This window comes from Meles meles, chromosome 18 (genome assembly GCF_922984935.1).
Source record: "Meles meles chromosome 18, mMelMel3.1 paternal haplotype, whole genome shotgun sequence".
Lineage (NCBI taxonomy): Eukaryota > Metazoa > Chordata > Mammalia > Carnivora > Mustelidae > Meles > Meles meles.
In genome coordinates, this window is record NC_060083.1 from 42,852,436 (window position 1) to 42,865,678 (window position 13,243).

The window sequence follows — 13,243 nt, forward strand, 5'->3', positions numbered from 1 at the left end:
GCTTCATATGTCTTTGGGCTCTCTTTTTTAGGTGCATATATGTTTATTTGTTCTATCTTCTTGATGAACTGACCCTTTTATCATTATAAAATGTTCTTTGTCTCTATAATAAATTTTTGTCTTAAAGTCTATTTTGTTTGATATTAGTATAGCCTTTCAAACTCCTCTTTGGGTGTTGTTTGCACGGTCTAGCTTTTTCCATCCCTAGGATGTTTCCTTCTTTGCTCCTGGAGGCATCCTCAGCAGTGGCTCCCTATCTGTGATTCTAGAGTCCATCAGCCAGCCCCTGCCTCTGTGGGCCAGCACCTGGGCTCCAGTTCCTGCCCAGTTTCTGGGCCCTGATAATACTACCTTCTCCTTATGTCCCTCCAGCTCTGGGGATACTGGCAACTTCCTGCTGTTATTAATCTCTGGGTGGCCTCATCATGCGCTGTTTGACTTCTCAGCTCTTCCATCACCTGGGTAACTGGTTCCCTATATTAAATTGATTTTGTTTCAAATACCTAGAATGGCTCTTATTTGCTTCAGCCCTGACTGATCCAAGGTGATTCCAGTCCCTAAAGAATTTAAGGTGCAGAAGAAATTAAGGTTAAATTATACCCCCATTCTTTACAGTTATGACCAAGACCAAACATGACATGATGCTTTACCTAAAATAAGGGAACGAAAGCCCAGATTGCACAGGGCAGGAAGGCAGATGGACAAGGAGATAGAATACGGTTCCTTCTCCCCAGATTGATGAACGTTCTGTTGGGGTGTAGTGCAGTGTAGTACTGCACTACTAGTGCAGTAGTGTAGTAGTGGAGTGTTAGTTCCCTGTATGATCTTGGGTAAGTTGCTTCCCTTCTCCCGGCCTTGGTTTTCCAAGTGTAAAGGGGGAGGCTGGGCTGCCTAGCAGACACCTAAGCTTTGGCATAGTGTAGGGCTTTCTTGTGATTGAAGTGTAGGGCTTTCTTGTGACATCCTGCTTATGGGTCAACCATTTGTGTTAAACCAAATGGAAACCTGAGAAGCCCTCACTGGACCTTCCTTTCAGCCCAAAGATTTTGACTACTTTCACCACTGGCATTTGGAGCCCATTTGTTTTTAGGGATATAGGAAATCTCTTGAACTAGGTGGAACGGACTCTCAGGGGTTATATTTGGGCAGGGTGTTGGTAAGGAAGAGCAGGACAACTTCAGTTTGGAATTCTTCCAGAAGCTTCCTCCGACAGCCCTTTTCCACGTACCAGATGCTTCTAAGAAAAAGTAAACTTAGAGGTAGAAGACCTGTGTTCCAGCCTTGCCTTGGCTATAACTCACTATGTGACTTTGGGCAAGTCACTTCCTCTCTCTGGTTCTTGGCCACCCATCTGAAAATCATGGAATTGGACCACATATGGTCCAGACTCTCTTTTCAGGATAGTTCTTGTTATCCTCAGGAATTTTCTTTGGCTCTAGTTGGTGTAGGCCCCCATAGAAGGTCCACAAGTATACTGGGAAGGACAGGAGAATTTTGTGGCAGAAGCAGTATGTTGTTGGGGTAGAGGGATAAAGGGCTGCTGATTCTGGTCTCCTTAACAGCTCTTGCCTGATGCTAAGTGGTGGTGCTCCCTCCAAATCCTTTTCCTCCTCTCACTTTCCTGCCTGACCCCTCAACTCTGGCTATACGGACATTGAATGTTGTGGCCTGGGAGACTTCAGTTTCAGTTTCCTACCTGGTCTCTGAGCAAGACCATGGGGATTCCCTACTATTTTTCAACACTGATTGTGAGCTTTCCTTCTTCACGATAGCATGCAGTCAGTGACTCTTCACTGTGAACATATTCTTTATGGGAGGTACGGTATAGGAGGAACCCAGTATGACTTTCCACGTCCCATCCCATGGAGGCCCAGCATGGCCCACTTCTACTGCTCTTTCTTCCCTGAACTTCCGTAGCACTTTACTCTGGGGACACCCAAATTGGCATGTGAACTATTTTCTATTGTGGAGTAGACTTTATGCTCCTTGAAAACAAAATTGTGCTGTGTACTTTTCCGGATTATCTTTGTGTTGCCTCTAACAGTGCAGTGATTTAAAAAAAAATGAGAGAGAGAGAGAGAGAAATTTTTTATATAGTTTGGTATAGTTCAGTAATAGTTCAATAATGGGTCCCCTGGGTGATGTCCTCTCTCGTGGAAGGTTCTGCCCCATCCCACTTGTTATGGAGCATGTGTTGTATGTCTAACAAGAGACTTGAAGCCGGCCTCTTAAGACTGCTGCTTCTTTCCTTCTGGAGAATAAATTTTTTAAAAGATTTATTTATCTATTTGAGAGCAAGGGAGAGGTGGGGGGAGGAGGAGGAGCAGAGAGAGAGAGGGGGTCTCCAGCAGACTCCCTGCTGAGCACGGAGCCCGATGCGGGGCTTGATCTCACGACCCTGAGATCATGACCTGAGCCGAAATCAAGAGTCGGACGTTTAACTGACTGAGCCGCCTAGGTGCCTCCCCACCATTTTTTCCTTCTGGAGAATCTTAAAAGTCAACACAGGGACTCCCCTTACTGATGCTCAGGGCTCATGGGAGTGGGCTCTATTGTGCTGAAGCTGTGCCAAGGATGTGCTTAGTCTTATGAGTGAAGGTGAGCCGTTCGAGTCTATTCACCGTTGGGACTGCCATGTATACTCCAAAGTGTCTGTACAAAGGACATGGCCATAAGAGAAGCAGTTGCACTGGGTTGGCTTATATCCAGAGCATCTTTGGACCATTAGGTCTTTGGTCTTTTAAAGACTGATCGCCTTACACAAATGGAGACTGTTCGACACTGAATACCAGATAAGCAGGTGCCTAACAAACATTTAATTGATTAATAAAGTGACTTTCCTGAGATGCCAGCCCTCCCTCCACCTCTTTCTTGGGATCCCCTTTCTTCCTTTTAAATTGACTTTGGTGGGAGTTGACTGTAGACGCTGCTGGTCTCAGCAGCAGCTTGAATAGGACCCGTATTATGGCAGAGCAGAGAACACTCTGCTCCCAGGGAATAGGCCCCAGGACATCTGTTTTGGTTCTGCAGTGACTTCATTGATTTAATTTACAAATATATCTGACAGGCACTCATATGTCAGGCATGGCTCTGGACTCTACAAATACAAGGGTGACGCCCATGGTCTCTGGGCTTTCCTAGCTCACTTGGGGCATAGTGGGTGTATTAGTCAGCTCAGGCTGACAACATACCATAGATTGGGCTTAAACAACAGAAATGTATTTATCACACTTCTGGAGCCTGGGAGTTACAGATCAGGGTCCAACACACCCAGGGTCAGCCTTTCTTCCTGGCTTGTAAATGGCTACCTTCTTGCTATGCCCTCACCTGGCCTTTTCTCAGTTCGTGCAAAGGGGTGAGGAGAGAGGAGGAGAGAGAGAGAGGCCTCTGATATTTCTTCTTATAAGGACATTAATCCTATTGGATCAGAGCCCCTCTCTTTTGACCTTATTTAACCTTAATGATGGCCTTTAGAGGCTCCAACTCCAAATGTTGCCATCCTGGGGGGTTAGGGTTTCAACATATGGATTTCAGAGGGACACAAACATTTATTCCTTAACAGTGGGGAAGATGGAAAAATAAAGAGGAAAAATAAAGAGGAAAAAGTATAAGCACTAAAAGTATAAAAACATGCATGAGAAGGTATACAGTCAACATCAGAAGGGAAAAGGATGCAAATAGAGAGGTATGCAGCAATATCACAGTATTGTTCTTTATACCTTCATGTAGTAAACATTTCATAATATTTAAACAAGTAATGGAAGATAGAATATAGTACAATGTGGGGGTGGGGGTGGGGCAAGCCCAAGGTGCAGCAGGAGCATGTAGGGGAGGCCATGAGAAAAAGTGTCATCTCAGAGCAGTAGGAGCAACCCAGGGTAAGAGTGGAGGATAGCGCCGAGCTGTCAGGAGAGAGTGCAAGGCCAGAAGTGCTGCCCAGCGACCTTAAGCCAGTCACTTACTTTCTCAGAATGGCTCTGTTCAGGAGTTCAGGATACTGGGAGAGCCCCATTGTTGAACTTGGCCTTCTTGCCGGGCAGATGTAGCCTGTGGGTCCGATTTCTGGCCTGTTACCCAAGCAGTGGGAGGTTGTGTTTGGCACATGAGACATTTTTTGCTTTTGCTGTGTCTTCAGAGCGAATCTCTCTTTGCCGCTGTGATGTGTCAACATATGGTGTCCAAAGCATTTCTTAGAATTGACTGTTCCCCGCTTGTCTGCTTGTCCATTTGTCTGTCCATCCACTCATCCAGCATCCGTTTACTGAGCTCCTGCTCTGCCAGGTATTGGGTCAAGTGCTAGGACTTGAAGGCCGAATAAGCCATGGCCAACTAATGACCACAGAGCATGCCAACTGATGGAAAATAATAAGCCTCCACATTTGTTTAGGGCTTCCATATTCCCAAGGCCATTCTTAGATCATATCAATGTAACCTTCATGGTTGCTCTGTTTGCTGGGTTTCAGTTTTCTGATTGAGGAAACTGAGAGTTCAAAGAGAAGAAGTGACTTGGCCTTTTTTGACTCCCTGCTAAGGGGCTTTTCCCATCATGCCAGGCTGAGACTAGGCATGACCCCAAGGACTCAGGCCATGGCTGTCCCCTCCTTGCTTGGAAAAGATGCCCTTGGACAAGGCTTCCTGCACCTTGTCTCCTTCTCTGAGAATGTGCACTCTGCTTTTGGGGGAAGTCCTACCCATGAACAGAGGTTTCTGAGAAGAAGCAGTGAAGAAGATCTGGAAGAAACCTTCCTAGTTATTCAGTTCAACCACCGACTGATGACTTGCTGGCCTAGAGGGTAAAGAATAACGTAGCTGAACTGTTTCTGTCTGGAAAGCCCGGAACATGGTCTTACTGTTTCTTACCAGTTCTTGGACCCACCTCGTATCCTTTTAATGAACTCCTTTTTCTGAATCAATTAGCTAGGGTTGTGTTTGCCAACTAAGAACCTAGGCTGCTAGAATTGTAAAGAGCGATGTACTATTTACTGATGCGACCTATCTGGTCTTCTCAAGACAAACAGGGTTCAGGGGCATCGGGCTCTCTGCTCGGCGGGGAGCCTGCTTCCCCACCTCTCTCTGCCTGCCTCTCTCTCTGCCTACTTGGGATCTCTGTCAAATAAATAAATAAAATCTTAAAAAAAAAAGACAAACAGGGTTAATATGTAAATTCTTTCAACAAACTAGAAAAATACTGGTTTTTCAAAATAAGCTTCTAAAGGCCTTTGTTGGATGGACTGGCTTTATCATGTATATTAAATAAGACATGCAGAATGGATGATATTGACTGAAGACAGAATCCAGAAGAAATTAAAAAAACCAAAGCCATGTCTAAAAGTAGTATTAAAAAGTCTGGATTGCCCTCTCTCCTGGCTGAAATCTCTCAAAAACGTTCATAAAAGTGCACTTATCTTTGTCAAGCTTGGGTGTGAGCTGAGATATCAGATCACAAAATAAGGTGGGAAGAGCGCAGGGGCAGAGAAGACTGAGCAGGAGTGTGGCGGGAGACAAGGTCAGTGTAGGTGACGCTGATGGATAGTATATTTGAAAGTCTCTAAGAGAGTGAATCTTAAGAGTTCTTATCACCAGAAAAAAATTCTTGTATCTACGAGATGGCATGTGAAGTAATTGTGATAATCATTTCACATTTCTAATAAATGCAGAAATCAAGTCATGATGTTGTGTACCTTGGTACCTATGTATCTGGTACATACCAGTTGTATGTCCATTCTATCTCAGTAAGACTGGAGAAAAACGTAAAAAAAAAAAGCCATAAAATAGCCTACTGTAAACTCACCCTCGCTGCTACCATAGGAAAGAACAGAACTCTTCTCTACAAGGTGAGATCTGGAGAGATCCAGCAGAAGGAAGCACACCACGAGTCCCCTGGAGGAAGTCAGATTAGCAGAAACTCAGTCCTGCCTTACTTGCAGCTGGAGCTCTTGTCCAAGTACCCATTTCTTGGCTCTACCCCCAAGGGTTCTACGGCTTCCTGTCTCTGGGCAAATAGGTCAAGTCCAAGATGGTACCACTTATTTCTCCCTCCACCTCCAATCCCTGTTTTATTTTACTTGGGAACAATCTATTCCCATGTGGAAGCCCGGGGTAGTGGGCTTGGTATTGATTTAGGGTTCCAGCCAGATAAGGATGCCCTAAATTTGAGAAAGGTTCTGCTTTGAACTTACCTAGAATTTTGTAATTTGAACCTCTAAAGAAGAAGCTCTCTTAATTCCAGGGTATGTGTATATTTCGTGTTGGTTGCTCAGTGTTAAGAATTCTATTTGGAGAGAGGCTGTCATTTTTTTAAGGCGTAGGGCCTTTGAAGGTCTTTACCAGATGTTGGGCCACTATGAAGGAAAGGAGCAGCAGGGTGAGGTGAGGAGCTGTCGGGCGGCAGGCGGAAGGAGGCAGCTCTCCAGGAGGAGGAAAAGGGAAGGAGGGACGGGCACAGACTAGCATGAGGTCTCAGGTCACCCAGACACCTGTTGCCATGCCCGGTGGTGGTTTCCTGCCACTTGCGAGGACACGCGTGCACAGAGAACACAATGGGTTTGTCTTAACAAGAAGATGCTTCCTGTTTTGCTACGTGGTTCAGTGCCGAGAGGAAGAGTTTATGGGTCTGTGTTTTTCGAGTCGCCGAGCTCTGTGAGGGAAGGAGTGGGGGCAGGTGAGGCCGAGGGTCTGGGAAAAGGTGAAAGGGAAAGCAGGGGAGCCATTTGTCCTTCTAGAATGGCTCAGAGAAACCTCATACCATTCTAGTTTCAGCCAGTGGGGGGGGAGTGATGGCCACACTGCCCTCCTGTCCCAACAGCCCCATGCCAGGGCCCCTGCATGCACCTGACGGTTACCCAGAATCTCCTTGGCTTTTTTGGTCTCTTACTGAGAGACTTCTGCAGTAACCTTTATCTTGTGAGGAGGCAAGAACAGCTGGAAACTTGGACTGAAATAGTCTCTGTGGTGAAAGCAGGGGCCGGAAAAGGTGATGCTGATCTCAGGGTGAGTGATGAATGAGAAATCCAACGTGCCTGCGTCCTACCCCCCCCAACCCCAAACAGAGCCCACCACAGGGCTAATCCTACATATTCCACAGTACAGTGTGTACATTTTATTTTAATTAAGTTTTATCAATTAATTAAATTTAGTTACATTTAATCAATTGGTCAAATTTTTAAAGATTTTATTTATTTGAGAGAGAAAGAATGTGTGTACATTTTATTTTAATTAAGTTTTATCAATTAATTAAATTTAGTTACATTTAATCAATTGGTCAAATTTTTAAAGATTTTATTTATTTGAGAGAGAAAGAATGTGTGGGCATGAGCGCACGTGTGAGAGAAGGAGAGAAAGAGAGAATGAATGGGAGCGGGGAGGGAGAGAGGGAGAGGGAGAAGCAGACTCTCCACTGAGCAGGGAGCCTGATGCGGGGCTCCATCCCAGGACCCTGGGATCATGACCTAAGCCGAAGGCAGATGCTTAACCGACTCAGCCACGCAGGCACCGCTAATTAATTACAGTGTGTGAGAGGGTAAGCTTTATTTCTACTCTCAAACTCTTCCAACTCTGCACGAAGTCCTTCTTCATCTCTACCTTGGAGATGGCAGAAATTGTAATAAGCGGTGCACCGCCATGCACAACACAGTGAATTTTAGCACCCCCCACCCCACTTTGGGAGAACAGAGGTCACACTATACCTTTTTGGAGACACCCCAAAGGTTGTCTGGCACTTTGGTCCAGAAAGGATTTGGTTCAATTTCTTGCTGGCTTAGGATACTAAAAGGCACGTAAAGTTTGGTTGCTCAGCCCCTCTGGGCTGGGATGGGGAGAAGGCAGACAGGGAGATGGTCTGGGACAGAGGGGCAGACCATGGAGGGGAGATGAAGTTCTTCTCGACAGAGGGAGTTGATCCTGGGTGGCTGCTGGGAACTCAGGCTGAGTTCCGTCTGCGTGCTTAGGCTGGGTGGATGCTGGCCTGGTGGCCATTGTCTGCTCAATCCACCAGGTCATTGCCCCAGAACCATGGCTGGATCTCCTCTGGGCCCCCTCCATGGAGTTGCTGACACTAAGGAGCTTCTTGCTGCTGTGGATGCTGAAGTCCCCCCCTGATGGCACTGGGGACAGCCTCAGCAGAGTCAGTGTGGCCTAGTCCTAACATGGCCCTTGAGGAGCAGACCACACTGGGGCCTTCCCAGACCATGGCCGCCACTGGCCAGAGCTCATGTAGGTGATGGGGGCCGGGTAGAAGGACTTCCTCTGCAGGTCCTGGTAGTGCTTGGCAAGGACTCTGGTGCCAGCAGCATCTTCATCCCCACCAGCCTCTCAAAGCACTGGATCCCACCCCCAACAAGCCACTGCTCTACCCCATTTGGCTTCACTGCAGCCACGGTCTGTTCCCATGTTCAGGAGCTGGGACATGTGAGCAGGTTCAGGCCCGGGGCCAAGAGTCACTTAGCAGCCCAGGCTCTGTGGTGTGTTCCAAGAGGCTGCCCATGATCTCACACTTGGGGGCTGCTGGTTGAGCGCCTAGAGTTTGGACCTTTTGTTATGAGAAAGCCCAGTGTCTCTATGCTTGTTTAGCTCAAGACCGTCTGTTGTGATGGAAGAGTATGGGCTTCCAGTCTGTGCTTGGCCAGCCGGGTGTCCAGGAGGCCCTCTCTTGTTTCCTCCTCTGGGGACTGAACCAGATAATCTTGGATGTCCTCTCTGGTCTCACAGTTGGGGGATTCTGTTGATCATATCCAGGAAGGGTGGTGAGGTTCAGAGAAGCTTAGTTTATGAACATTTAGGAAATCCTAGTAGAGCTTTGGTCAGCAAGAAAACACAGGAGTCTTGAAACCATCCACACAGTTGTTTAAGGAGACCATCTCCTCCCTCCTCATCTTGTACCCTCGCCACGGCATGCATAGCCCTTCTCAACAAGGCTCCTTCACCACCTCCGGCTTCAGTCTCTGATTCCCACCTGCACCCAGCCATCCTGGGCCAACTTTGGGTTCCCCTAAAGCACGGTGCACATTCATTCTTCTGGACCCTTCTACATGCTCTTCTCCCCGAGAGAAGGCTCTTTCTCCCTCTGTTAGACTCCAACTCATCATTCAAGAACCAGCTCCAGTAGCCCTCAGTTCCTGCAGAATTTCTGATGCCACCAGCCCAGAGCATGCCGTTCATACCCGACGCCCACAGCATGCTCTTCGCACTCCTGTGATAACACCTCTCAGTCTAATATTTATTCTAGGCACGTATGCATTTTTCTCTCTCCGTCAGGTCACAACTCAGTGGCACCTTGTTTATTTCTTAGACGCTTAACCCAGCACCTGGCATATTCTCCGTGCTCAGACCAGTGGATATGAAATCAAACCGAAGCATTTTTCTAGGATTCGCCTAGAGCTCATGAAATAGTGGCCACTCTTCGGTACAGCTAGGAAGGAGAAGGGCAGAGGAGGGAAGCGTACTGGGCCTATCTCCACCTAATTGCATGGCCACCCGCCCCTCCCCTTCCAACAGTTAGTGTCAGCTTTGGCTTCTGAGTAAAACTCATGGGGTCCCCATTCTGGGAACTCTTCCAGACTGATAAGTCAGGTCAGCAATTTTTAGGATCTTACCTACTGTTTGAGGAAGGAAAGGAGCTGATACTCAGACTCTTCTACATGCCAGACCCGGCGTCACCGCATTTAATCTCCCAAGAATCCTATGAGGTAAGTACTCTGATGCCCATGCTACATGAGGAAAGAGAAACTCGGAGAAGTTAAGGACTTTCCCAAAGGGGACTGACAGCCAGTAGCAGAAAGCAAGGAATGGAACTCCCCCATCCATCCTCTTTCCCCTAAGCAACACTAGCTCGTAACCAGGAACCCAACTTCATAACCACCGAAAGCCCCGAAGTCGAACGCCTTTGAAGCCAACAAACCAGCAGAAGAGGAATCCCCTTACAGACTGGGTGTCCTTTCCGAAGCCGGCTTCACGAGCGTTTCTGATTGGTGGAGGGTAGGTCACGTGCTCACGTCCTAGCCTCAAGGGAGCTTGGGAGTTGGAGTTCTTGATTTCTCAGGGAGGCAGGACTGTAAGGGAATTTCCTCCAGAAAGGCCATTCATAAGATGATGGGCATCTACAAATATGATAGATGTTCACGATACTGACTCACCCCTAAATGTCACAGAAAAGGAAGTTATTTTAGATGCCCAAACAAATTTGCTCTTTCAAATCCTGCTCCTTTCTTAAAATGTGGTTTTAAGGAAAAAATTTCATTACATAATTTTGGGGGTTCTAAGTTACGTATGGTAAAAGTTCACCTCATTTAGTGTACATGTCTAGGGGGTTTTATAAATGCAGGCAGTTGTGTAACCACTGTCACAAGCAGGATAGAGTATACAACTGTTTCATCGCCCCCTGTAGTTTTTGAAGCAAAGACCTTTTTTTTTTTTAAAATGTTTATTTATTTATTGGACAGACAGAGATCACAAGAAGGCAGAGAGGCAGGCAGAGAGAGGGAGTGGAGGAAGCAGGCTCCCCTGCTGAATAGAGAGCCCGATGCCGGGATCGATCCCAGGACCCTATCATGACCTGAGCTGAAGGCAGAGGCTTTAACCCACTGAGCCACCCAGGTGCCCCAAGCAAAGACCTTTTAAGCAAAGAACAAAAAATAGAGCTGAAGAGATTCTATGTGTAAATATCAACATAGGCAGGCCAAATCTCCCCCTCCTTGGCTCCCGGCCCAGGGACAGAGAGACAAAGTTTACCTCAAAAAGACTGAAATGGTCCAAAGTATCATCTCCTTTCAAATGTCAGGTTTAGGGTTTAATGCAAGACAATGGATGAGGTTAACTGTTGTGGTTCTAGCTCACTGCACGAATGCCTGCTTAGTTTGACAGGCAAGGAACACCTTGAACAAACGCATAGCTTCCCACAGATCCGGGCGGAGGGAGGCCCCTGTCTGACCTTCCGACTGCACTCTTTGACAGGCGAATGACGGGCACTGTCCGGGTCTGTGTCCCCACTTCTGCATCATGTTCCAGGTCACAGGATCCACAAAACCCTGGGTTTAAGAGGTGGCCAAAGGCTGGCATTGTGTAAGGATGGTGGTGTAGACGTAGCTTAGATTTGCAGGCAGAAGAGGAAGGGAGCGAACCGCAGGCCTGGGCTGGGGGCTGGAAGGAAGCTCTCCATGGAGCCCAGGGATTCTAAATTTGAACACGGCCTTTTAGGTCACTATAAAATATACTTTTCGTTATGGAGACATAGATTCTCAAAATAGGATAGAACCTATTTTATTTAACAGCTTTTAGCTTGATTTATAACATAAATATCTGGGTATGTGGTATGCAGGCCTCTGTTGATTGGTACACTTGCCCGGGCCCTGCATGTGTTCGAGACATGCCTAAATGAATGCGTTGAGATTCCTCAGAGATAGTTACCAAAGCTTCCTGCAGGCCAGGCTCCCTAATGGTAGCCCTGTACCCCTCTCCCGGGGAGGTGAGAGAGGAAGAGAATGTGCAAACATTTTTAGACATTAACCATGTGCTTGAATCTGACCAGGGCCCGACTACCCTCACCGGTGGGAGGGTAGAGGGGGGACCCCTTATGTTTTCAGAACCTTCTCTGGGTTGACCCTACCCTAGGGCAAGGAGAGTGCGAACACTCAGGCTGTGGAGCCAGGGAAAGAAAGGGAGGCGGGGAGGGTTCTGCACAAAAACTTTGGCTTTGAGTCGTTCCCGATTTCAAATCCAGGCCCCACTATGAGCTGATTGTTTGATTCTTTTTTTTTAAAGACTTTATTTATTTATTTGACAGACAGAGATCACAAGTAGGCAGAGAGGCAGGCAGAGAGAGAGGAGGAACCAGGGTCTCTGAGGAGCAGAGAGTCTGACGCAGGGCTCAATCCCAGGACCCTGGGATCATGACCTGAGCTGAAGGCAGAGGCTTTAACCCACTGAGCCACCCAGGCACCCCTGATTGTTTGATTCTGACAGAGCCATGTGACGACCCGGAACCTCAGCTTCAGCACCTGCGAAGGTCTGATCGCTCACAGGGTTTCCCCTGAGTCTCGGGGAGGATGACCTGAAGCAGAGCTAGGGAGTCACCGGGCCCAGAGCAGGTTCTCTACAGCGCTCTGTCTCCTCTCTCCTTCCTCTTGTTGGCTGAATCACTGAGCCCATTTTGGCATTCTGTAGGTCTCTACAGCTGAGAAATCTAAAAATAACGTTGAATTATGGTGGGTTTAGCCTTGAGGTCTCTGACAAGCACTTCTGTGTAAATAGCAGAAGTGAAAAAAAAAAGCCATTTTATTTCTAGTATTTGAAACTCAAGTTAAAGAACTCTCATCCTGTGGGCAACTCATAGTGGAGGGATGGGGGTGGTAAGGGCGCAGATTTGGTATTTTTTCGTGTTGTTTTTGTTTTTGTTCTGTGATGATATGTGGGACTCTCCAGGGACATGTGTCACAGGGCGAAGGGGGAGGTGAAGGCGCGGCAGGTGGGAAATTTGATTCTGTGTCTGACGTTATAGGACAGAATCGGGGAAAGGGGGAGTGTAGGTCAAGGAGTGGAAAAGGGGATCTCACACTCAAAGGTCCTGTGGCTATCATGCCCTTCATACCTCTGGCTTCAGGTCACGATTGAGCAAGTTTCCTAATTCCTTTTTCAGTGAGCTTCTGAAGAAAGACCATTTTTGGGGACTTGCCTTATTCCTGAAATGCCAGTATGTCTGAAACTTAAAGTGGGCGGGTATAGGGGTGCCTAGGCAGCTCAGTCGGTTGAGTGTTCCCACTCTTAGGGTTTTGGCTCAGACCATGATCTCAGGGTGGTGAGATCAAGCCTGGGATTGGGCTCCACACTCAGCAGGGAGAGGGGGTCTGCTTCTCTTTCTCCCTCTCCCTCTTTCCTTCCCCCTGCTCACGCACACTCTCAATCTCTCTCTCTCTCTCATATAAATAAATAAATCAATCAATCTTTTTTTTTTAAAAAAGTGTGTGCTTGTGGGTCACAGAGACTCATGAAAAGAGAAAACAAGAGGCCAGCTTACTTGACTATGGTCCACATATGGCCAAGAATCACCGGTTCTTTGTCTTATTGTTATTTTTAACAAAATGCCTTCCCACTCCTCAGATCTAATGTTCACTCTTTTCTACAATCCATGTTCTATCGGCTTGGAGAGATGAAGTGGATTGCCCCACGGTCCTGGGAGGAAGGGCCAGGGTTTGTGCTGGCTGCCTCCTTCTTTATACAGGTCTGGCACTGGCCATCCGAGAATGGTGTGCAG

At 47.3% G+C, this 13,243-nt stretch overlaps 1 pseudogene; it reads right to left on the reverse strand.

Moving 5' to 3' along the window:
• Positions 1-7,942: 7,942 nt before the first annotated feature.
• LOC123928894 lies at positions 7,943-8,312 on the reverse strand (annotated as a pseudogene).
• Between the last annotated feature and the right edge of the window lie 4,931 nt (positions 8,313-13,243).